The following is a 24,941-nucleotide window of genomic DNA, read 5'->3' as shown; positions in this document are numbered from 1 at the left end:
TCATCATAAAACCCTTCTTTTCTGGGAGGAGGGAACAAAAATTATTTCTCACTCTAGCCCTTTAGGCTTTATGGGATATGTAGTTGACATTAACAGGTCAGAGAGTTTTATGTGTCTCATTCGAAGGACTACATAAAGAATATTCGATGTAACTTATTGCTCTCCAGATGGTCAAAACCAAAAAGGCCAAAAATCATGTTTTGGGAAGTGTCAGTCACCCAAAGGATGTGGATTCTGCTTCTGCTGGCTTCAGTGGAAACAAAATCACACTGATTTATAAATTTTCATTTAAATTTTAAGTTCATACAAAGAAATGTCTGGAAATTCTATGTTGTTATTTTCAAAAGAGATGAGCTCAAATCACAAAATCTGGATGTGGATGCCTAAAAGTGCCAGAAGTTCAGGACAGTTTGAATCAACAAGGCTGGTTCAGGCAAACTTTCAGTGTTTTCCCAGGATTTTTTGAAGGCCAATGCAAAGGTTTAAAAGAGAAGAGAGGCATGTGCAACATGGCAGAGTTACAAAAAAACATTGCTTGGAATTTCCTATGTTTTATGAGATTAAAAATTAGTCTAATTTCTTTTAAAAAAATTAGATCTTTATTATTTTCATTTTGTATTTGAAGAAACACTAAAAATTGAAAATAGAATGAGAGTGGAAAAGTTAATAGGCTTCAGTAATTAGTTAATCAGAAAATGTTCCTGTCTTATTGTGACTGTCCAACACATACGGGAAAAAAAAAAAAAAAGGAATAAAAGAAAAAAATTACCATGACTTTCTTTAGATTTTCCAAAATAACATGAGCTTTACCATTGAGTTTCAACTCAATTTGCTTTTTGGTGGTAAACCACTGAAGTTGGTGTCTAGGTTGAAATATCATCTTGCCATAACACTAATGAAGACACAGAATAAAAACATGCATCCTGGCAAAAATTAGCCTGAATTTGTTCCTTACACTGGCCACATAAGATTGACATGAATTTTTCCCTAATGAAACGTCAAATGAAAGTGAAATGCCTTCTGCAAGCAGACCTTTTCACCACAAGCTGGACCAGGGATCCCTAACATCAGAAGGCAGCAGGATGACTTATTATGCTGTAGGAAAACATATTTTGATGGTAGTGATCCAGTCTGAGGCCCCATGAGCCACACACTGGTGCACTAAAGAGACGTGTGTCAGACAAGCTGTTTTGTCTCTTGGCTAACACACTCCCAGGCACTGAATAGATCCGGACTGGGCTGGCTTGTGAAAAAAAAAAAAAAAAAAAAAAAGTCAGATGAAAGCAGGGAAATTAAGCCAAGCCAAAGTACAGCTTTGGTGCAATTCCACTGATTCCAAACTATGCTAACAAAACTTCGTTAGCAAGGGATCTGGCCTACTCTGCCCATACTAGAGCCATGCTCACAAACATCAGCTGTGGCATTTGGCTTTAAAGTTCCTGCAGCTCTTCACTGTATTTATATAAAAAGGCAGCTAAATATGTATTTCATCATTATTTTAGCTTAGAAAAACTCTGAGATAGAACAATCTCTCTGCAAAATTCCAAAAGTTTGAGAAGAATGATTATTTCTGTAACTAAAGCTGCAAAAATGGCCATAAGCTTGAGAGCTGCCTTCTGCCTTGCAGGCCTGCTGCCCTTGAGCTTCAGCCTTGATGCCGAGCTCTTGCTGATTGTCAAGTCACCCAAATTCATGTGTGGCTTTGAGAATGAGCTCACAAATAAATATCAGCAACTACAATGGTTCAGAGGGCCAGAGCATACGTGGAGTACCAGGGAACACAATGAGTTGTGCACAAACAGCATGCAGTTTTTAAACATTTGTAACACTGATTTCAAAACCAAATTTCTTTCAGAAAAGCCCCTAATTCCTGCCTTGGGACCACAAGTGTGCCTGAGCACAGGATGTTAAAGGAAAGCTGGTTTCAAGATGCCAGAGTAAGAAAGAAAGGGCAAGAAGACTCAAAATATTGCCTGCAGTCAAAGATTCTCTTACTTCTTATTCAGATCACTGGAAAAAAGGAAGGGCCTGCTGTTGAGAACGAATAAGAGATACTTCAGCCTGTTCATAATTTTCTGTCAGAACTGGAGATATTTAACAACAAAGTTTGGGAATGCAGGAGTCACCTCAGCTCGCGTGTACCTCAAGTCCAACGCGCAGTGCCTTGCAGTGTGACACTGCAGTTTCTGGTTTCCAGTTTGAGTGGATCACCTGAAATCCCAGTGTTTCAGCTCTGCTTTTAATTAGCTTCTTCTCAGGAAAACCTGCCTTGGCTTCGGTAGGAAGGTGCCTCAGCTTGATAAGGGAAAAGAAACACTACCACCTAGCAGGCAGACCTAGATGTGGTTCAGCACACTGGGAGTGAAACAAAGTTGTTTCTGGATTCACAACAAAAAATCCGTAGCTCATATTTGCCTCACATACAAGACTGTTTTTGTACGCTGGCCTAAGCATTCACCGGGGAGGAAATGCTGAAACTTATAGATCTTCAGCCGCACTGAGGTGAGCACCAGCACAGGCCGTGTGCAGGCCATGCATGCCCCACAGCCTGGTGCAGCACAGCGGGGCAAGGGCCCAGGCCCGGTGCATGGCACTGTGTAACCAAAACACCTCCCGCACAAGTGTCACCAGCTCCTTTGTGTCACTGCGGAGCCAACAGGATTTCGGCTCTGACCAAACTCAGACGGGAAAAGCACGGAGCTTCACAAAAAATCCAGCAGGAATCACAGAGGGAGCAAAGTTGTGTGAAAAGCTCGTCTGCCGGTTTGCTTGCCAAAGTGCATTACAATTCAGGTCGCACGAAACTGAAACAAACACTCTGAGTTCCTCACAAACAGTCTAAATTTTTCCCCTTCTGAACCTACTTGTTTTGAAATGTCTTTAAGGATTTCATCCCTTTCCTTTAAAAATCAGTTCTTACTAATTGTCAAAATAAACCCTTAGTTTAAAAACAGAAATGAAAACATCGCATAGGAAAGTACCAAAACAAAACATTACCTCTGTTTGGGGGAGACAGACCTTTTCTTTTGCAATAATTTCATGTTTTATAGCAACTAATTGTTTCTGCTGATGTGATATTGCATTTTTAGGCAACAAGTTTTCTAGCAGTGTTTAGCCCAAGCCAACACTGAAAGGAGAAGTCATCGCACTGAACTAAAGAGGGAACTCAGGATCACAAACACTGCTGTTTGCTTGGCTGCCCACCTCCGACTCTCACTGCTGTCTGGCTCTCCCCAGCCTATTCTTAGGCACCAGCACTCCAGTACAGCAAACTTCTGGGGATAGCATGCACGAAGCAGCTCTGATACACACCCCTGGCCTAAACTACGTTCCTGGAGCACAATATTTAATTTTCTGACAGCCCTAACTTACTGCTGCTCAGCTAAATGCAGGAAAGCCCGGCGAAGGGATGACTACCCAGCAGCTTGTTAAAGTCAGTGGGTAGAAGTACCCAGATTAAACAGGCAAACAGCAAAAAGTTTACGGGAGTGACACGAATGGTGCTGGTCAGTGAGGGCTGTCCCAGCTCTGCATTCCTGCTGGGACTGACACAGGTACACACTAACTCCAGCAGCAAAGCCAGAGGGATGCACAAATGGATGGACAGAGAGGGGTGAGAGGAAGGGAGGGGGAAGAGGTAGAAAAGAGAAATAGAACAGAAAGGTGTGCGTTGTTTTTTCAACTTGACAATGAACTCCAATTTTGGCAGAGGATAAAAAACAGCCCTTGGAAATAATTAAGGCTTTTTTCCTTTTTTTTTTTTCCTTTTCTCTAAAGCTTCAGCACAAAAAGAGGGATTATAAAAGGAATACACTCGCACATAAAACTGGGGGGAAACTGGGGAGAAGGAAATGAAAGAAAAAGAAAACAAACAGACTCCTTGCAGGCCCATACTGCTAACGGGAGTCCAAATAAAGAGTCATATGATATCTGATAGTGCAGGACACATCGCCAGGAGCTGGAGCGGATTGCCTGCAGGAAGAAAGAGCCAGTGTGTGACTGCTCAAAGAGCTTTTCTTTCCTCTTTTTAATTTTTTTTTTTGCCCTCTCTCTCTTTTCTCCCATACTGTGAATGTGTGACTCTCAGGTCAGATCCACGAGGAGTCCTCGATAGGCAGTGATCGCCTTTCTCTGCACTTCTGGGAGCACAGACAGTGGCTGGAAGATGCCTTCTGCTTGAGACTGAGGGGATAACTCCAGACTTCAGACCTGTCTGCCCTCTCTCCTCTGTCACCAGCTCCATGGTTCAGACACAAAATGCTCACAAAAACATTTTGTATTGGAAAAAAAGGGGAAAAAGAGAGAAGGAAAAAAGATCCGGGGAGGAAAAACATAGAGACTGCTTATCTTATGGAAAACTTCAAAGGCCAAGTCTCGTTTCAGTGCTCTTTTGTTTACTTTTCATCTGATTTTTTTCTCTTTTTTCCCTTTTTCAGGAGTGAGGGAGCAGGACAGAAAAGTCAGTGAAAACACTGAGACCACAAAAACCACCCGGAGTTGGGAAAACTCTCTGGAGGAAGGAGGAAAGGAAGGATTTCAAATAAAAGAGAGGAATTAGCAATTTGCCAAAAGTTTGCCTATTCATTATGTTTGTCAGCAGAGCAATGAGCAGGTTTTGGTGGCTCTGCCAAGCCTTTCACATTACCCCATTGAGCCCACAAACTGTTTGGACTTGAGGCTGCTGTCCCCGTTAATTCGAGGTGCCGCGATCACCTGTTGGGAAGGGACCGGGCTGGGACTGAGGATTGGGACATTTGGCTACGTCCTTCTGCCATCACAGCCATGTCCAGCAGAGTCCAGAGAGCCCGTGCAAAATCCATGCTGGTCATGGCTGGTTTTACTTCACTTCTGCAAGGGACGGGCTTCGTCCACCAGGACTTTTTCTCCTACAGCACAGCAGTGTTCCCACAGCAGTTCAGGCAGAGCCAAAGGACACGGTTTCCCTCTTTTATCCTATGAAGACTGCAAAGGCACTAATTCTCAGCAAACACTCATACCACACAGAGACGTTGTGCCACAGATACAGCTGCAGTACCTGTCTAGCTCTTACAGGCGATCTCTTCTGAGGGAAGCCCGCAGCATGAATATAAAAATCAAGGTATTGTAGTAATAATGCTCCATATCTAGGAACGATCACTGTAACTCTCCCATCATTTTGTCTAGTTCCATACAGCGTGTACTTCTCCTGCTTATGGTGTGGATATAATGCATGGTTTCCTCTCTTGTTTGCTGTACAACTGATATATATTGCGGCTCTGAGATAGGTAATTTGTCAATGCCAGGAAAATACAAATCAATAAAGGAGGGAAGGCAGAATTTGGCTAAATACAGCTCTTCCTCCAGCTACTGGATTTGCAGTGGTACATATTCTCAAACATCCTACCCATTGTACAGCAAGCAGCAAAGAGAAGATATCATGTATGTTATATACCAGATGTAATAAATTTCCAGTCTAACCATCTCCCTAAACATGATACATTATTCCTCTCTATATGGTGTGGGAAAAGATCTGTGCCTTTTCCACACGCGAATACACAAAGAGTGTATATGTGACAAACACAGCCAGAAGAACAAAAAAACCCCTCAGATTTATCCCTCGGACCTCTAGGAGGTCTGTCCCCAAATCCTCAATTTGGGGCTCTACAAGAGTACCCAACTCAGAAGGAGGAATGGAAATCTCTGAGAGGGGGTCCCATCCACCAGGAGGAACAAACAAACAAACAAACAAAAAATCCCTGAGCTCCGACTGATCATTTAGGCTGCCAATGAGAGGTGACTTCTGGACAGATGGTCAGAGAAAATCTGGGGCCGTGGGCACAGACGCCGGTGCCCCATCTGTATTTTAGGATCCCAGCTCCAACAAGCCATTACCAACTTTTTTTCTAAGTGACAGAAAGTGAAAGATTTCTGTTCCCACCAACGTATTTATGTTTCACCGAAACCACCCCGTTTCCTTTTTTTTCCCCCCCTCCCCAGTAAGAATTTGTTGTTTGATTTTTTAAGTAAACAGAAACTGCTCACAGTATAACTTTTATGCCAATAAAGAAAAAGAAAAAAAAAAAAAAAAAGGACTAGGTAAGTTGGCAAAACAGCAATCAGATTTAAAGAGAGAGTAAAAAAGGGGAGAAAAGAACGACATATCAAACTCACTTGGTCTCGTCCCCCTTCCATTCCTGCTCTTATTAATTCCAAATTATAATTTGGAGGTAAGGGAACTGAATTTCCTTTCAATCTATTTTGCTGCTGCCACACATTCTGTGCCTTGCTTCTGCCTCTTTCTTTTTAGGAGGGGAAAAAAACAAACACAAAAAACACCCTAATAAAAATAGAAAAACATATCTCCGGCATTAAGCTCGCTCTCCCCCTTCCTTTGTAAAGAACTCTTTGTTCTCTAGTGAAAATGCTGAAAAAACCCCGGGCTCCCTGAAACAAGTGCAAAACACTTAGAGGCTTTTGGGCTGGCTGGGAGCCAGGAACCCTCCCGCTGTCTGGTTAGGAAGAGAGGGAAGCGGAGAGAGAGGAGAGAGAGAGGGAAAAAATTGGAGCTTCCTTTAATAGACATAGGAAGCAGGTCTTTTTTTTTTTTTTTTTTTTCTTTCTCTCTTTCTTTCTTTCTTTCTTTCTTTCTTTTTTTTTTTTTTTTTCAAAACTGGCGGTCAAGCGTTAAGTAACTCCCTGCCTAAATCCACCTGCTGGTAATGAACTTGGGCAGCCCCCGGGGGTGCACAAAGAGGAGCCCCCGCGCCGCGCTCCGCGCCCCCTCCCCGCTGCCCTGCTTCCATTCTCTGCTCCCGGCACACCAATGCCCACAGCTCCTCTCCCCCTGCCACCAGCGACAGACATACCAAAATACACGCTCGCTCCAGCTCCTTAAAGAGCAGAGATGGGGGGTAAAAAAAAAAAAAGAAAAGAAAAAGAAAAAAAGAAAAGAAAAAGGGAAAAAAAAAAAAAGGAAAAAGAAAAAAAAAGCAAAAAAAAAAAAGCAAAAAAAAAAAAAAAAAAGCTTTTCCCATCTCGGTTGCGACAGTGATAAGGGGTAGGGAACATCTCATACCTGGTGTGAATGCTAATCAGCCAGGAGTTCTCCTTTTTTCCCAAGACAGGGAACTGTTTCCTTCCAAATTTATTAGAACCTCCTCCACTGCCTCTTTGAAAAACCTTCTTTGTCACCCTCTTCCCAAGTCCTGATACTTCTTTAAAAAAAAAAAAAAAAATGGCTTCGGAGCTCCTTCTATTCTTGATATTGATTCTCTCTCTCTCCCTCTTTCTCTCTCTCTTTCTCTCCCCCCCACCCCCCCACCCCTCCTCCTTTCTCCTGTCTCTGTCTCTTCTGAGTGGTCTATTGATAAGTCCCTAGAGGCACTGGGTCAGCCTGCCCGTAGGAAACCAGACACAATGCACAAATCTCCGAGTGCCATTCTGCCATCAGCAAGCAGACCACGTTTAGGAGGGAGGAAAAAAAACAGTAGAGCAAAAGACAGAGAGAGGGAGAGAGAGGGAGAGAGTGTGAGAAAAAGACTGATTGGAACAGGAGGGAGGGAGGGAGGAGGGAGGGAGGGAGAGCGACACTGCCAGTCAGGTTAATCATCCCTACTTTAATTAGCTGTTCGGCTTAGACATAAAACAATTGAATTTGAATGATCTGTCAGTGGGCTCGGCTGAACCAAAGGGGAAATGCGAATATTACAAAAAAGACTGTTGGTGTATTCAGATAAGCTCGCCTGGAAAATCCTCCAAGGATAACTATTAAAACTTACCACCAAACAAAAAGTACCGAGTCAGACGGCGTTGCACGGGGCCCCTCTCCCAAAAGCCGGACGGTCCCTTCCCTTGCCCTATGCTGTGCCACGGGAGGTTCCACCGAAGCAGCTACGTGCAGTCCTGGAGCCCCACGGCCACCCGTCCTGGGTGGAAAGGGGTTTGGGTCCCTGCCGTCCCCGGTCCCATACTGCAGGAGTGTGGGGCCGCTCAGCCACATTCTCCTGGTGGATCAGTGACAATTTCTTATTCTGGAACTACACGAGATCTGAGAGCGTATCTGTGCTACGGATGTGTCTACATACACACCGGCAAATTGAGTGTTTGCTGGATCTGCATGGGGATGCTGTAAAAAGGCACTGCCAGCTATTAGGATAGACGAGTCCCAGGCACCAGGGATGAAAAAAAGCTCTACCTAAAAATAGGTGGCAAAGCAATCTATTCGTTCTGCCCCAGGTTGTGAACTGAAATGCAGCTCGAATGAACTAATCCTGGCAACAAACACGGCAGAGCTGCGTGCCAGGCAGGGGGTACCTGGAAACGTAGAATAGAATCGTACAATTGTTTGAGTTTGGAAGAGACACTTAAAGGTCATCTAGTCCAACTCCCTGCAATGAACAGGGACACCCACAGCTAGATCAGGTTGCTCAGAGCCCTGTCCAGCCTGAAGAGCCTGGTTAAACCTATAGCACTTTCACAGTTCCCCTTGGAAAGGTGCGGCTGGGCAGCCCCTGTCCCACAGCAGGCAGTGGAGAGTAGCATTACTCCAGCACCGTGGAATTGCAGCTTAATGCAACCTGCTGAGCACTGTCCCCTCACTCCCCAAGAGCTGTCCCTTGTCAGGGGCTGGGGACTTGTGCAGGGCTTTGGGGTACATGCATACCCTTCTCTAAAAGGACATCAAGGAGTGAATTTATTGAGACACAGGCATCTTCCCTATGTGTCAAACACATCCACTGTACTGCCACAGCACTAATCCAGAAATTCACAATCAGCTCTACGAGCTGTACATAAAGTTTGAAATGGGCTCGGCTAACCTGCAAGCATTGCTCTAAATCTGAGAAGAAAGTAGGGAAGGAGTGTAAAGCTCGGCTGACTGCTGGTCTTCACGAGTGTGCTCAGGGATTCCCTCTCACTTCACATTTTGGGTACAGCTGCTTAAAAAAAAAGATAGGAAAAAAAATAACAGAAACAGAAGCCTTAGCAACTTCTCTACATTCATTCAGCTGTCTCTTCTATGCACATCTCCAGGCATAGTTAGCAGCAGTTTTTATGTATTTCACTGTCCATGGAGAGCTGACAGGGGACATCAAAATTATTAATCCCCTCTCTCAGACTCTTATGCAGGAAAAGGTGGGTTCCTGCAACTTTCTTCCATTTAAAATGCAGTGTCCTGGGTGGCACGGCAGAGACAGGAGGAAGAACCAACTGGGTTTGGCAGAAGAGAGACACGTTGCATACGCAAATGGGTCGCAGGACTCATTTGCATATGCAATGTTAAATGCTACTTACGAATTGTCTCTCCAAAATATGAATTGCTGCCACCCAAAATGTGCAGTACTCTAGCAGGATTATGAGTGGAAAGGCACTACTAAAAGCACCACTAAAGCAGATTTCAGAGGAACACAGTGCAATCAAAGGCCTCAACCACCTTCCAGACTAGGAGATTTTGCAGAGCACAGTGACACAGACAGGTAGTTTTCTCTACTCTGGGTCAGTACCAGACTAATAATCCATCAGGGTGCAAAACAGCCCTGGGCTGTGTTTCTAATGAAAGATGCTGTGACCACTTGATGCAGGAGTTCACTGCAAGAAACAGTGAAACATCCATGTAATTACATGCTACCGTAATGGTACAAGGGGCCCTCAGTAAGGTTGCACAGGCAACATTAACTGTGGCATTTCCTAACTTTTAAGTGCTTGACTTAGTAACATTAACGTTACAGTAATGTGTTTTCACTATAATTTCTCAGGGTATTCTCTTAAAGCAAACTTGAAAGCAGAATGTCATTCCGTGGAGCAGGAGCACCTGCAGAGCTCTAAGACAGAGATTTGCCAGACAAACCTGCTGGTAAGCAAGCAGCAACCAGCAGTGACACTTCCTCCATGGCTCAGAGATTATTTGCCTGACACTGGAAATGCTGAGATTCAGCAGCCCTACACTGAATGCCATGGAACCAAGGGAAGTGTACTGGTACTTTTAACACCACTATCTTGCCTCCATTCCCTCCATTCAGGTGACTTCCTGGACTTATGTTCCTCCTGTTTTCTTCTTTCCTACACTGCTCCTTGTCGCAGTCTGTTCCCCATCCCATTGCACAAGAATGAGAGTTCCCTCAAATACCTCTTTGCCTCTCCTCCGCCCCAGGCAGGTTGGACTCTAGTGCGGCACAGCATGCTGCTTAGTGGTAAATGAGGCCATGTGACGTTCCAGGCTGCCTTAACTAGACCACTTCTTGCAAGACTGTTTAAAACTAATTCGGGTATCATAATTTGCAATCCACAGTGTAGACATATCAAAATGTCCTTGTTCTCATTTCCAGTGCTTGCTGCCATAGCAACCCCTGGTCAAAAGGAAATTTCCATTGATATCAGAAGGAGCAGCATTTCACCCAGGTGAGTTTCTACTATGTGGCACATATTTTATTAGCATGTCTTCCTGGTACACTGATCCCCAAATCTCCTGTAGCATTTAATGTAGAAAGTGCTGCTGCTAAGTTCTTCTCTTAGAAGGTCCCCTCCTACCAGAAGCTACACAAGTCAAAGACCTCCTGATTTCTGCCAGCATTTCAAGCACAGATCTGGAATCTAAATGCAAAAGGCCAAGAGCAGCTCCAGAAATGCACAACATCTTCCCCTCCTGAGATTTCATCACAGTTTTACATTAATGTTCACAATGATGATTTCTTTCTTTGCATTGCACCCCCTAGCATACCTGCCCTTCATAAAAATCACTGCATACATCAAGAAAGTTCCACCAAAGAAGTGAGAATTGAAAGCTTGATCTGACCAGTTGAATAAAGTTTGCTGTTTCCTCTGGGAAAGGCAATCAGCGCTGCAGCAAGCTTTCCGTCTCTCCTGCACAATACTCAGCCTGTAGGAAGGCAATGTGGCAATAGAATTGGAATAGATGTTTAAATATGAGAACTGTAAAATGCATTTGCCACTGGCAAATGGCAGGATTTATGAAAGGCAAAGCCACCAGAACAGCTCCTCACTTTCTGACTTCTACTTGTATTACACAACGGCAGCCAAAAGGAGGACACAGAACAGCAGCAGACAGGGAAGGACCTGGAAATGACACAGCCCTCATTCCTTTAATGTATATGAAACACTCCACTGTGCAACTCAGCTGACATGAGCTGACGTTAATGGGAAATCAAGAGATCTGGTGGCACAGAGGAGAATTTGGCTCTGCAGAGAATGAAGTGCTCTGTAATGAAGGATAGTGAAGAGCTCCATCTACCTGAAAAGAGGGTGTAACTATGTAATCTCAGGATAAGTTGCTTAAATATATTTCTTTAGTTTTATTGGCTTATCCCCACAAGCATCTGTGAGTCTCTTCTTTTTGTTTAGAGATGTAAACCAGTACAGCGTGTTGGAAAAGGTGAATATCAACCCATACAACAGAAATCAGAAAAAAAAGACTGAAAAGTCCAGTTGTTACAGAAGTCTCATCCTTGCTCATGGGAAGATCTTCTGGGTATGCAATCATTGCTAACACACACCCCTATGCATGTTTAGATAGCTCTGTATGCTAAGGTGAGAAAGCTGCCCTGCTTTGCAGCATCGTTCATTTGTGTCTTGTATACAATTTGATTGTTCAGGGGAAAAAAAGCAAGCCTATTCCCTTGTTGTGTCGATTACCAGAGTTGTGTATTAAAACTGCCAAATGTCCAGGACAGGTTCCTAAAGCACCTCGCACTGACACCAGGCAGTTCCCAAGGCACTTCCCTTCAGAGAGTTGATGACAAGAAGGAAGTATAAGGGGAACATCAGAGACGCTCCATATTTTTTATCTTTTAAACAAAACAAATATAATGCTCTACTTTGTGGAATGAGAAATTGAAATATTGCAAACAGGGCTGAGAGAGACATTGTTGTTCTTTTTTGCACATTACCACCAGCAGTATGATGCTGAAAAGTGAGCCATGCTCTGACAGGCACCAGTGCAATCTGCCTTCACTGGAAAAGCAATAGTGCTGCCTAGGGTAGCTCCATAAAACATCTGGCTAAGGAGACAGGAGAAGAGCAAGTCTCCCTCCCACCTTTCTTCAGCTACAACAAGCTAGAAAGGAATACATGCATTTTCTTAATGAATGAAGGAAAACCTATCACTGCTTAAAAACCAGATAAATAGAGAAGTCGCTTTATGCAGGAAACGTTTTCTATATGATTCTATGACTGTTTATTGTGAGGCCTCAGAAACCTTTTAAACAATGAAGACATTAGCTCTCAATCTCACTCTACCATCCTCTGTCATCCATGCTGTTACCAGACTGTATCTCTGCTCCAAAATCAAAAGCACTGTGTGTTATATTCAGTTCACTCTATGTTGTTCTGTTTGGTTGTATTCTATTCTGTGATTTTCTGAGAGGAGAATTTCGGGGTGCCAGGTGGCTTAATTTTCTCTCATACTTACGTATGAGGACAGGAAGGCTTTTCCATAGGCTCAGTGCTGAGTAGAAATATTAATTATTTTTGTATCCCTCATACAGGACAAAAACTTTGTAAGAACAACAGTATTGTTAATAGTCTTAGGACAGCCTCAGCATGCCACATTTATGAGAATCCCACCAAAGTCATAAGACTGATTTCTAAAACTACACTGGTCCTTCTTTTTATAACTTTTCTTGCTCTCTCTCAGAATGACACAATGAAATCAATATTGCCAACAACTCCAACTTCAGTAGGGGAATACTGATCTCACACTGACTCTGACTTTTCTGTCCAACAAACAGTTTTTTTCTGAAGCTACCCAACATATCCTCTCAACCAGCTTTGCCTTGGCATGACTTCCTACATACTCTCTCTCCAATCCCCTTGGCGGTTTCTGGAACACATCCCCAGATGCAAGGGTCCCTACTCTGTTTATACCATTTTCTTTCTTAGACTTTGATATGAGAGAAGGAGGAAGCCAAAAGGTTAGAGGAGAGTGTAGTGTTCTGTCTCTTTTGTGTTGCAGAGAGGATTGTCCATCATATCCTGGGGATACGAGAAAAGAAGACCCTAATAGGGCTGACTGCCATCTCTTTCTCACCACTGACAGCTGCTGCTTACAAGGTGACTGGAACAAAACCAGCTCAGGAAGAAATCAAGAGTAGTTCATCACTCATTTTTCCTGCCTGTTTGATCCTAATTATCTTGGAAAACAGTTTATCATTAGTTGTATAAACAATCCTGGTTTCAGCACACCATGCCTACTTTGAAATGGCTTGCCTTCTTGGGCAAGTCTCAAACTCTTCCTCTTCCTTCCAGCTCACTGCCTCCCCCTCTGTTTTTACTGGGGTGTGTGTGTGTGTCAATGCTCTGATAACATGCTCTAGTAAAAAGAAAAGAAGGGGCCATAGATGCCACTTTCACTTTCTTGAAGTTGTGGCCACACTGAAGACAGAATGCCAGAAATCTCAGTAATGTCATTTTGGCCAATACAACACCTCTTATGGGTTGAGCGATTCACACTCCTGTATAGCCTGTAGCACAAATCAGCAGAGCCTCTTTTATATTCTTCTTCTGATATTTCTCTCTGACCTTAGAGAAACAGAGAATTGCTATAGGGCAACGAACTCTCATTTTGCCCTTGACATTCCTGCAATCCATTTCCCTGAGTTGGGAGACCCTTTCACAGATCTGGAACCTCACCAGCATAGGGAAGAATTAATATAATTAAGAATTAGACACAGGGTCTCTAAAATGGGAATCATAACAATGAGTAACGTCACAAGAGTGTTTTCAGAATTAATTCATGTAAGTAAAGCACTGAAAAGATAAAAATGTAGGAGCTGTCATATCAGATTAAACCATTTCTCCATCCAGCTGAGCACCCTGTGTGCAACAGAGAGCAGCAGTACACTCAGGGCAGCAGAATTAGGGTCCCTGCCCCATGCAGGAAGGGGGTCCAGTCTAGTCACAGACAATGTCAATTCTTACTCCTATTTTATGACTTAGGGAGTGAGCATGTATAAGCCTTTCCAACCCATTTTCACTAAACAAAGTGGTCTTAAAGGAACAAACTATGTACAGCATAAGAAATAGGCTGGACAGTGGCCATAAAGCAGTTACTTCTGTTCTTGCACAGGACAACTTCTGACCAAGAGTTTCTGCTTACAAGTGAAAGAATCTAAAACTATCCAATGCACTTCAATGAAAATACTATTAGAGAAGTTTCTTAAGTCCAAGATGGAAACTCTGGCTCCAGCAAGGAGAAATAGAGTGACTCCAGAGCCCGGTGGTTGAGGCTGTGATATGAAATCAGGATGGGTCTCACCCATTCGGGGAGCAGCTGTTGGCAGCTGAGCCATTGGCTCTCCTGAGTTTTCAGAGAGTTTTGAAAATTCTTTACGAAGAAGTTCCTGTGCCAAGACAAAAGCATACTTCAAAACTTCAGATGTTTTCTCTGTGGAGAACTGCTGTTTCCTGGACAGTTTTCCTGTATGTCCATGCATTCTGCAAATGCCTCAAGCCTGTACATGAATGCTAACATCAGTTGTGGCAAAGCTCATAATTCTCCTGTGAAACTTCACTATTTCAGGTAGTTTAGCACTTTTTTTTTGATTCTTGTAATTTTTGCAGCTTTATCAAACAGCTTTTCTGAAAAGAAATTGGATGGATTTGGATGGGTCTGTCTGCATGTAAGGGTGGAGGTTTTAAATTTATTTTTACTTTTGCATTGAATGAGCGATGCTTAATACAAGCAATACAAAAACGCAAAATCCTATTAAAAGGAAGCCACGAAGTATTTTTGTGTGTGATTTACTCTATCTTATACTCTACTTTAGGAGAGAGTAAGCAAAAAAAAACCCAAACAAATTAAAGATAATTTGTGAAAAACCCAGTCCCTCATACCTGTCCAAACCAGAAATGAGCCTTATATTACCAGGACTGAATAAAACATTGTCAGTGCTGGATTATTACATAAGAATATGTTAGTGCTGTAGCAGGGGTGTAGTCTTTTAAGATGTGAAAAAGCGTTATCTAACCTCTCTGCAAAGTTCAGGAAGAAGAGCCATATGTCCAAATAATCATTTTCTTGGTGGTGTTTAACATGTCAGATTTTTCAAGGGGCCTATTTCAAGTTAAAAAAAAAAAAAAAGTGTGAAATGCATTTTTATTTATTTATTTATTTATTTTGCCAAAAAGCAGCTCATTTTCAAGCTTGCAAGGAAACAAGAAAAACAAAATCAAATGTCAAGTAGATTTGCTCTTTGTTGTAATTAATACGCAAGCATTTGCTTGTAGATGGTCCCAAGCCTGTAAACAAGTAGTGCCAGTTGTGGTGCCACTAAAAATGAGAAGTTCTCTGAGAATCAAAGGGCCAAGTGTTCCACCAGGGAAAATATTCAAGTCAGTGGCCCTATGCCAGTTTACATCAGCTGGGGATGTGACCACAACGGAAGGATGGCAGGAAGCAGGATGAGGGAGGACGTGCCTCGTGTTGGCAGGATTGGTCCTTGCATGCTAAGAGCAATGGAACAGCAAAGGAAGGTAGGACAGGCTTCTTCAGAGAGGGAGGTGGGAAATAACTAACCAAAAATAAGGAAATTGCAAAATCTTACACTGCACCCTGTGTGTATGCTCAAATTCTGGTCAGGGAGGTTAGATGAGATTTCTGTTTGAGTCAGAGCAATGTAGTGGATGAAAAAGCCCCATCTAGCCAGGGGGATTTCCTGAGGTCAAGGCAGACCAGCTCAAGACACTGCTAAGAGGCTCGTCTTCATGACAGTTCTTGCTGCATCTGTAACACTTGCTCCAGGTCCCCTACAGCTTTCAGCATCACACCACAGTGCTACAGGTACTGTGCAGAATGCCTGGTACAAGACCAGGCATCTTCCCTTCCTTCTCCTTATTTTTTCAAGCCTGCAGTTAGGTCTCCGGGCTCTGTCTTTGGGGACTTTGATTGAGGGGGAAGTTTTTCTCAAAAAGTCTGAAGAAAAATGAAAAATTTCCTGTTGAATATTTGCTCTTCTCCTCCCCTCTCCCATGTTGTCTTGTGGAGGCGTTCAGAGACAGAGAGGGAAAAAAAAAGAGGGAGGTATTTTTCTTCAAAGGGTCTCACTGTTTTTCCTGAAACGAGATGCTGGAAACATTTCATCACTGAGGGCTGTTGACTTGAGATCTGCTCATATTTACATCAGAGTGATTCAGTAGCAATTCCACTGAGGTCACTAGAAGTGCTCTGGCATCCTGTGGCCCTCACTCAGTGCAAGGTCAAGTCAACTGACCGAAAATGTTCAGTGGAACCCACTGTGGTTTCAGCTCTACACCAGATCACGGGATGGATGCAAATGTGAATTCAGAGCAGAGAAAGTGTAAACTTTCCATCTGAGATACTTCTGTATACTGCTGAAACTTGATAGTTGGAGGCAGGAAGTGGGGCAAAGCCAGGTCAGCAGAAATGGCTACCAACAGGGGTGAGTGATAGGAAAAAAGAGAGCTGTGGCAATATACAAGAGTATATTTTTTTGTCACTTATTTTCCTCACACCTGCGTGCAATTTGTAATTCTCTCCTATTACTGATGCCACTTCTGAATTTAGCCCTATAGATTGGAACAAACAATTACTTTCAGCGATATAACCACTTCATTTTGAAACTGGTTTAAATGGTGGATTAGGTCAAGATTAAATAATTAAACTACAGGCCAGAAGTAGGTGTTTACTCTATATTAAGTTGGCATACCACTCTATATTAAGTTGACAGGTATTACTTTTTAATGCTTCAGTGTACTCAATAATTATTAACATTACATTGTAAAATGGCTGAATAACCATCACCTCAGAATACTAAAGCTAATACCTCCAAATTCAATCTCTTCTCCGAAGAGTCTATGAAGAGTTCAATCTTTCAAATGATCAGCTCCAGGAAGAAAGTGAAGAATAGAACCACAAAAGATGAAGAAGAAAGCTGTTTATCTCTGTGAGCATCAGCATTCAAATTGTATGATTTCAAGAAAATGCTATACTTCTGTTTCCTCACCTCTACATAACAATATTACCTAATGAATTGATTGTGATAAAGACCACACCTAAAGATGCATTTCAGCAGACAACTTGAAATAGACATTTCTAATGATTTCACAGACAGTCTCTTAAGAATGACCCTTATAATAAAAGAAATATGTGTTCAGGCGTTCTGTCAAATCAAGAACTATCCTTCAGTTTCCTTTTCAACTACATGGTGAAAATATGATTTATCTGCTCAGGGAACCCCAAAGAGAGCTAATTTGTTAACAGTTACCCACAGGAACCCCTCAGGCAGAAAGTGTTGGAAAATGCTCTCACATTAGATACTACTGATAACTGAGGTAGAAAAGGACTAGAGTTCACCTTATAGAAAGTTTGGTGATTCACCATAACAGAACCGGAGGAGTGAGCAAAAAGTGAGGAAAAGAAGGAGGAAGGATGAAAGAAGGGCACATTTTCAGAGGAAGTAAAACCACAAAACATTCAGAAGTGGCAAAAGGACTCTATAGGAAATGAGAATACTGGAGATACGTAAACTAAATGGACTGCTCAAATGTCATATTTAAATGCAAGTAGTCATATTAAGAGTCAGAAATCATCAGTCTGGACTAGAGAAGCATGCATTTGGCATTAAATACGGCCTTTTCCTTCCTGTAACACTTAGAAGAGTACAAACTGAAATGGGGGAAGAGGAGGGCTCTTCTGATTTACAGCAGAAAATCTTGTCCTCCTGTGTATTGTTATTATAAGATCTGAAATAATACAGACAGAAGATGGAGTGTACATTATAGAAATAAACTGGAAGCAGCATTAGCAGTTAGTAAGACTTCTCCTTTCCAGCTGCCATTGATACGAATGATACTCATTCTTGTGCTGGCAAAGAGAAAGAATAGATGAGTTAACGTCACTTTTTCTTCCCTCCATTCTCAGATTTGACAACTACCAGGCTACACTATTTCACTAAGAAAAAGACCTGTTTTTCACTTAAAAGCACAAAAAGTATACAGAAAAAGTCATTTTCAAGGTCAGAGGGTTGTTTTGACATTTAAGAAATACTAAAACAGATTTTGGCTTTTAAATCTGTAAACCAGAACTACTTCCTGACCTGAGAGACAACCTGCCAAATTTCTAGCTGACCACAGACTTCTCAGGGTAAGCTGGAATTATCAGGTATGTGATGCCGTCTAGGTGACTGCCTCTGTGAACTTAAAATGAAATGTTGATCAACCTTAGAAAAACACAGTTTCTGAGACCCTTCATACAAGTGACACATTCTCCTTCTCACAGTAACTAAAGAGGCAATCCTTTCTTTAGTAACCATGTTGGTACAATATTTTGCTAACTACTGGAGAATTCAATACTTTCAGATGGAAATACTAATGAAAAAAAAAAAAAGAGAGAAATAGAAACATTCAGGCAAGTAGAAGCCAAGTAGCTGCTTTTATTTTATACCAAGGCTTTGATCCTCCTACCAACCCTGTTGCCATACAAACCAATTCAATTTATCGCTCTTTCTGACAAGCCAGAGATCTTCAAGACTGCACAACTGCAAAATCCCAGGGCAAACTGCAAATGGGCTGACAGAACGATTCACAAAGAGCATGCACATACAGGTGAGTTATGCATGCATTGCTAGCACAACCTTGCTGTGCAAGCTCTACATGACTTCGTGCATACGCAGTAGCAAAGGGTCATATTGCTGTTAAAGACACACAACATGCGTCCCATATGCACCTGTGCTGTTTTAAGTGATGTCAGCTGTTGTATTCAAACTATTGTCATTGGAAATATTTTTTTTAAGACTTTGCTTACTGGGTTTTAGTTTGCTTCTCCTACTTCAGACAGGGTTTCAATGCAACTGTATTCAAAGGTCTGTTGTGTTTTTTTTTAAAGTGCTGTTCATAATAGTTAGTGAAAAAGCACAGAATTTGCCAGCCTGCAACTCCATTCTACTGACACTGCTCTGGGCCTCGCAGGATGCGGCTCTTTCTCCAGGTAAGTATTTATCTCCAACAGAGTAGCTCACTGACTTCTGCCTTCTACTACTCCTTCTTCTCTTTTCTCTATCTAGTCATCTCAACGTATCACCTCTGATCAACAAATATTTTAAAATCATACAATCTAAAAGATGACTTGGGAAAGCAAGAACAAATGAGTCCTGACAAAAATAGCCAAGAACCTGAAAATTCCTGCTGCATGGAGTGTAGATGTACAAGAAGGAGAGATGTGGAACAATGCTGCTCAGCATTTGACTTGTTTTTGTATGAAAATCAGAAAACATTTAAATGCAATAGTGGAAATGTTTTGGACCAGAAAAATTATTTGCATTATTTCAGAGAAAACAAAGCTGCTAGTAAATTTGAAGAGCATAATTTCCTCCAAATGCCCAGCTAAAGGGTGGTTCAAGTGGTCAATTTATTTGAGAATCACAGAATATCCTGAGTTGGAAGAATCCCAGAAGGATCAGCAAATCTAGCTCCTGGCTCCATAAAGCACCAGCCCAAATCCAAACACTATTTCTGAATGCATTGTCCAAACTCTCCTTGAAATCCAGCCATGGTGCCATGCCCACTGCCCTGGGCAGCCCGTTCCATGCCCACTGTGGTGCAGACCCTGTCCCCAACCCCCATCTGCCCTCCCCTGACACAGCTCCATGCCGTTCCCTCGGGCCCTGTCGCTGTCACACAGAGCAGAGCTCAGCGCTGCCCCTCCGCTCCCTGTGAGGAGCTGCAGCCGCCATCAGGCCTCCCCTCGGCTCCTCTGCTCTGCACTGAGCCCTCAGCTGTTACACCTTGCCCTCCAGATCCTTCCCCATCTTCATAGCATTCCTTTGTTCCTCTTATACCGTGGTGCCCCAGAATCAACACCCTGATGTTTGGGATTTCATGAGGAGCACCAGAAGAGGCACAGAGCTGTTGGCTGCAGCTCAGTAGAGCAGGATGGGAGAAGCACATCGGTGCTTCTGGGTGCACAGGTGGCAGATTGTTGCTAGCAGGAGAATAAGGTTGGCTTGTTGCTAGAAGCCCTGAAAACACCAGTCACCTCAAAAGGGCAAAAGATGAAGAGTAAACAAAATGGAGGCCGTTCATGAGCAAGATGGTCAATACAGACACTCTGACGAAGCTTTCAAAAAGCTTAGGAAAGATCAGTTGTGGCTGGCTGTTCTGGGGGGATGTGTTTGGATAGGTGTTCCTAGCTGGCTAGATACAATTTAGTTCTTCATATGAATCCATAGTTTAGGTGAGCAGATTAAATCTAACTAATTCTGGGGCTGCTGCAAATGTGCCTGTAAAATGGCAAGCTGAAGTCTCCCTCATTATTATTATTTCACAAGGACCTCAGATCAGCTGTGCTTCGAAAATGGAATTATATTTGTGGCCCAATGAAATATCAGCACTGAATCCTTAACCTGGGGTTGCTGCTGGAAATTTGCTGCATAATGCACAAGGCAGTGCCGAGCAACACTCTAAATCTCAGCATCAGCCATCGTGCAGAGCTAAAAGAGGGAGCACCATGAAGCCTGTATGATGGGCAAGGTAAGGCAACAGCATTCTGTGCTTCAACAAGGAGAGGGTTTCTTAGATGAGAACAGCATTTCTACAAAACTGCTGATAACAGCTGAGCTTCTAGACGGAACAGCATTCTGGAGAGCTGGGTCATTATTACTGCTAATATGCAGAGGGAGAAATGAAGGTGCAATGACAGGAAAGCATGAGATTCTCTCAGCATCAGAGGGAGCTTTTCTGCTAGGGCTCAAGCGAAAACCCACGTTTTGATCCCAATTGCAAGCCACAAGCTCATATTGCTTTTACTACAAACAGATTTCCCTGCACCATACTGTACTTTTCTTCTTGCTGACTGTTCAGTATGGTCATCCAAAAATACTCCTATTTGTGTTATTTTTCACACACACCACCCTAAAACAAAATTCAGTATGAAAGAAGAGCAGTTTCCTCCAACACAGCTCAACATCCAAACTAAGCAGCAATAAAATGGCATTTATTCACCAACCGAGGTTTCAAACAGTAAAATGATTGTTGCTGAGCTACAGATTGGACTGTTTCCTGAATAAGACCCCAGAATACATTGCCAGTGGCAGCCCTGTCACCTCTATCACCATCTCCTGGAGGAGGAGGAGCGTGGCTGGGGAAAATACCTGAACTCAGTGTCACGATCACAGAGGCAGAAAGGGGCAGGATTTACCTTTGGTACTGCGGTGGGAGTCAGAAAGAGGCAAGCTGGGTACCTGGTGTGGGTGAGACTCTCTTCACCTGCTATGGGGGCTGGAGAGGGACGAGCCCTGGGCTCTCCAGTGCCAAGCACGCCTGGGAGCAGCTGCATTTCAAAAGCTGAGCAATCTGAAGGCATGGGGGTGCTAAACATGCTCACATCTTCTTCCTACACAAACTTTGGCAAGCCCTGCACCTTTCTCTGTGTCTTTGTTTTCCTGTTTGAATATGTGATATTCAAATGAAATATAAATATTAATATTTGATTAACTCACAGCTACAAAGCTTAGTTCCTTAAATTCTAGTACAGATCTTTGAAATCTCTGAAAAACCAGATAAATATGAATTCTTTTATTTTTCTAGCATTACATTAAGGACTGTACAGTCGAAGTTGATGAATTAAATAATCTCTGTCTATATTTGCTTATATCTTTCTGAAACTGTTACCTTTTCAGCAGAAATTTCTCATGCCTTGTCTCAATCCAGAAGTGACATTTTTGGTAAAGCTTTGCAAAAACTCATTCAGCTGTTTTTGAGTCATCCAAGTATGCAAAAAACAGTTTCCAGCTGTTAAGTTTTCCATAAGCCTTTTTTTTTTTTTTTCCTCAAACATGCTTGTATAATTATAACACAGCTTTGTTTTAAAACATCAAACTTGACACGTACATAGTCCTAAAAGAGAAGTAGCAACACTGCCATGTTCAAAATCATTTGGTTTAGAAATAATAAGGCTATTACCACATTAAAATATCTTTTTTTTTCCTAAAGATTCTACCAGACTTTAAGCTACAGTTTTCTAACTGTGGACACCACTGAAACTTCTCAACTTTATAAATAACAACCCCCCCCCCCCCCCCAAAACCAAACCAAACCAAAAAAACCCAAGCACCAAAAATGAAGAAAAAGAGTCACTATTCTTGCCATCTAAGTAAGTCTAAGTAAGATGCAATACAGGAGACTGGCAAGCTCTGTCCTGCCTATAGTTCACTCTGTATACTCAAACACATTTTAAGGAGAACTACTGTATCTCTGGCACTGTCTTCTCGCTCTAGACCTATGGTTATCTGCTCTCCAGAAGTTCAAAATTGTTACTTATGGTAGACAAGGACACTGCATTGTTCCCCTTACCACAACATACAGCCCTCTTATGGTATGCCACTGTGCTGGCAATAGCTTTCCATAAGCGTTCTGAATTCAATTTACCATTGCATACTCCTGCAGTTTTAATTATAGCATCCTTGCAATCAGATTGGAGAAGATTCTTTGCTTATATTCTGCCCAGATAAAAGTGCAATGACATGATATCAAGCAGTCATTTATTTAAACATTTCATTTAATCTGAGGTATTTCAGTTTTTGATGCCTTAGTGAAGTAAATATTGGTTCTGAGAATATTAATGGTGGCTGGAACAGGAGCTGCAGTTTGATTGATTATTGGATTACAGAGACTTCACTCTCAAAACTATTTTCTCATATGATGATGTAAAGGCATATGTGACTTTTCTGCCTCATGCAAACCTATGGCCTCAGCAAGCATTCTCTGGTTAGGTTGCATTAACTCTTTCTGTGCAAAAGGAAAGTCACTGCATGTGCAGCTTTTTGTATAGGGCTAAACTCTGTGGATTTGTACAGCCAAGAAGGAACTCCTTAGCTACTTCTCATTTCAAGAAAATAGCAGTACTTTACTCTCATCCCTTCTGGCACATATTCTCCCACTGTGCAGGTGTGAGTCCAGAGAAGCTATCAATGTCAGTGACATGACAGTGAATCTGAGATGACAGCCTGACTCATTGGAAAGCAAAAGACACAACTCTGATTGGTTTTCATGCAGAGAAATGTTTGCATATGTGCATGCGTGCATCCTTCCTCACCTTACACTATTTGTGCTTTTATCTGTACATCTGTAACTCATGTCCATTATTTTTGAGAGGCTTTCTGAATCTGTTTCAAATCACATCACACATATAGACAGTGCTCAACAAAATGTGATTGTAATATAATTACGGGGAAAAACTCAGCAGCTCCTACCCATCACATTTTCTTCTCTGGGTACTGCATTGCCTGGGTAAACCCACAGCTAAGGATCGTGCAGTAAAAGACTCAATTGTAAGAAAGGGGCAGAGGTAAGGTTGCTGTGGGAACATTAACTCTAAATTTCCTGAATTTACAGAGATTAAAATCTCAGTCTTCACATCACATTAGCATATTTTTTGTGCATACAGAACATGGCCTAGGCAAGTGCATTGTTTCTAAAGGAAAAAGTATATTGTTGGGTAGATAGGTGCCTGTCACATTTTGGTAACTATAAACTACATTGTTCAGTTCTAATCAATGCTACTGGATTCTGAAACCAACCAATATGATGACAAAGCGGAAAAAGAAATAAAAAATAAACAAACCTGTAAGTTATACTGTATGCCCCACTATTCTAAGCATCAGTGCTGAGACAAAAGAAGAGTAAGAGTTTGCCATTTGCTGGTTTTTAATAATCACAAGATCTGCCAGATGCACTCTTCAAGAGCTCTGTCTGTCTGGAGCAGGTAGATGCTGCAATACACAAAGGACTTCACATACAGAGAAAGAAAGACTGTTCATGGACAATGATGCAGCATTCTTAATTAAGATTTTCATTACTGATACATACATTAAGGTATTGCTAATGCAAGTGCCCAAGCACTCTCATGTGCAGGTAGATGTCTCTGATTCTATCTCTAGAAAACCTTTTGCAAATCACCATGAACATTCACCTGCCAAGGCTCAAAATCAGCTTACCTGCCCTTTGCTGTTATGACAATGAAAAATAATAGATGATATTTTATTTGTCTGACAGATGAGAACTTAACACTTTATAGGTGTGAGAATGAATAGGATTCTGCAAGACTGCTACAGTCTATTGAAACTGATTCAGATCTCACATCTGTTTGATGTTGATGTAACATCAGGAGCTTCAATAGCACAACCATAGCAAATGTTCGAGCAAAAAAGGAAAAGGCATACAGTCAAATGGAAAATGGGATAAAATGTAACATAAGTTTGCCAAAGGTAGATTGTAGTAAACTAACCTGATAAGTTTCTTTGATAAGATAACTGATTATTCAGACAAAGGAAATGCAGTAAATTAAATCTATCAGTAAAGCATTTGATACGGTATCACAAGGGAAATTATGAGGTAAAATGAAGATTAGCAAAAGGATTGTAAAATGAGCAAATGCTTACCTGAAGGGGAGTGTTGAAAACAGAATTATCGGGCAAGATGAAGGCTATATTTCCACAATTATTAGTTTTTTAAAAAATAGCATTTTCTAAATTTAAAAGTTTGGGAGGAGTAATTCCACAATTTTGCTTTTTGAGACCCCTCAAAAGGAGGGGACGAGAAAGAGGAAAAAGAGGGAGCATGCTAAGCAGCCATAAAAGGATCTATCAGCTTTAGTAAATTTGTCATTAGCAATATTTAGGCATTATTCACTTGTGCAATAATAAATTTTTGGTGACGTTTCCATGTTATTTCTACAGTTTTGTCCTTTGGGAGAAAGCTACAGATCTCTCAGCAGTTTTCTTGTGCATTAAGCATCTAGATCAATTCTGTGCTCTTGAAGCATTTTTATTTCCAAAACAGGAAGCAGCTTCTGCTACAGATCTCCTTAGCTGAATGCCTAGGTCTCTTGCTTAAAGACTGGACCTTGCCTTACAGCAAAATGCTGCTTGAATAAGATGAGATGGGGAAAAATATTGTGTGAATAGAAGAACTACACACACACACACACACACACACAC

At 42.0% G+C, this 24,941-nt stretch overlaps 1 protein-coding gene across 16 annotated transcripts in view; it reads right to left on the bottom strand.

Moving 5' to 3' along the window:
* ZBTB20 (zinc finger and BTB domain containing 20) overlaps window positions 1-24,941 on the bottom strand; it is a 473,540-nt gene that overhangs the window by 107,828 nt on the left and 340,771 nt on the right. The window contains exon 1 of one of the 16 annotated variants that reach the window (XM_090150656.1): window positions 6,151-6,591. The exons of the other annotated variants lie outside the window; for them this stretch is intronic. The gene's annotated coding sequence lies outside the window, so the exon portion shown is untranslated. Of the gene's footprint in view, window positions 1-6,150; window positions 6,592-24,941 lie in introns of those variants that run through there. 16 annotated transcript variants of the gene reach the window in all.

Source organism: Phasianus colchicus, chromosome 1 (assembly GCF_987193195.1).
Source record: "Phasianus colchicus chromosome 1, bPhaCol1.hap1.1, whole genome shotgun sequence".
In the NCBI taxonomy this organism is placed as follows: domain Eukaryota; kingdom Metazoa; phylum Chordata; class Aves; order Galliformes; family Phasianidae; genus Phasianus; species Phasianus colchicus.
Note: the sequence above shows the minus strand (reverse complement) of the source record. Positions and strands in the feature narration are given on the sequence as shown.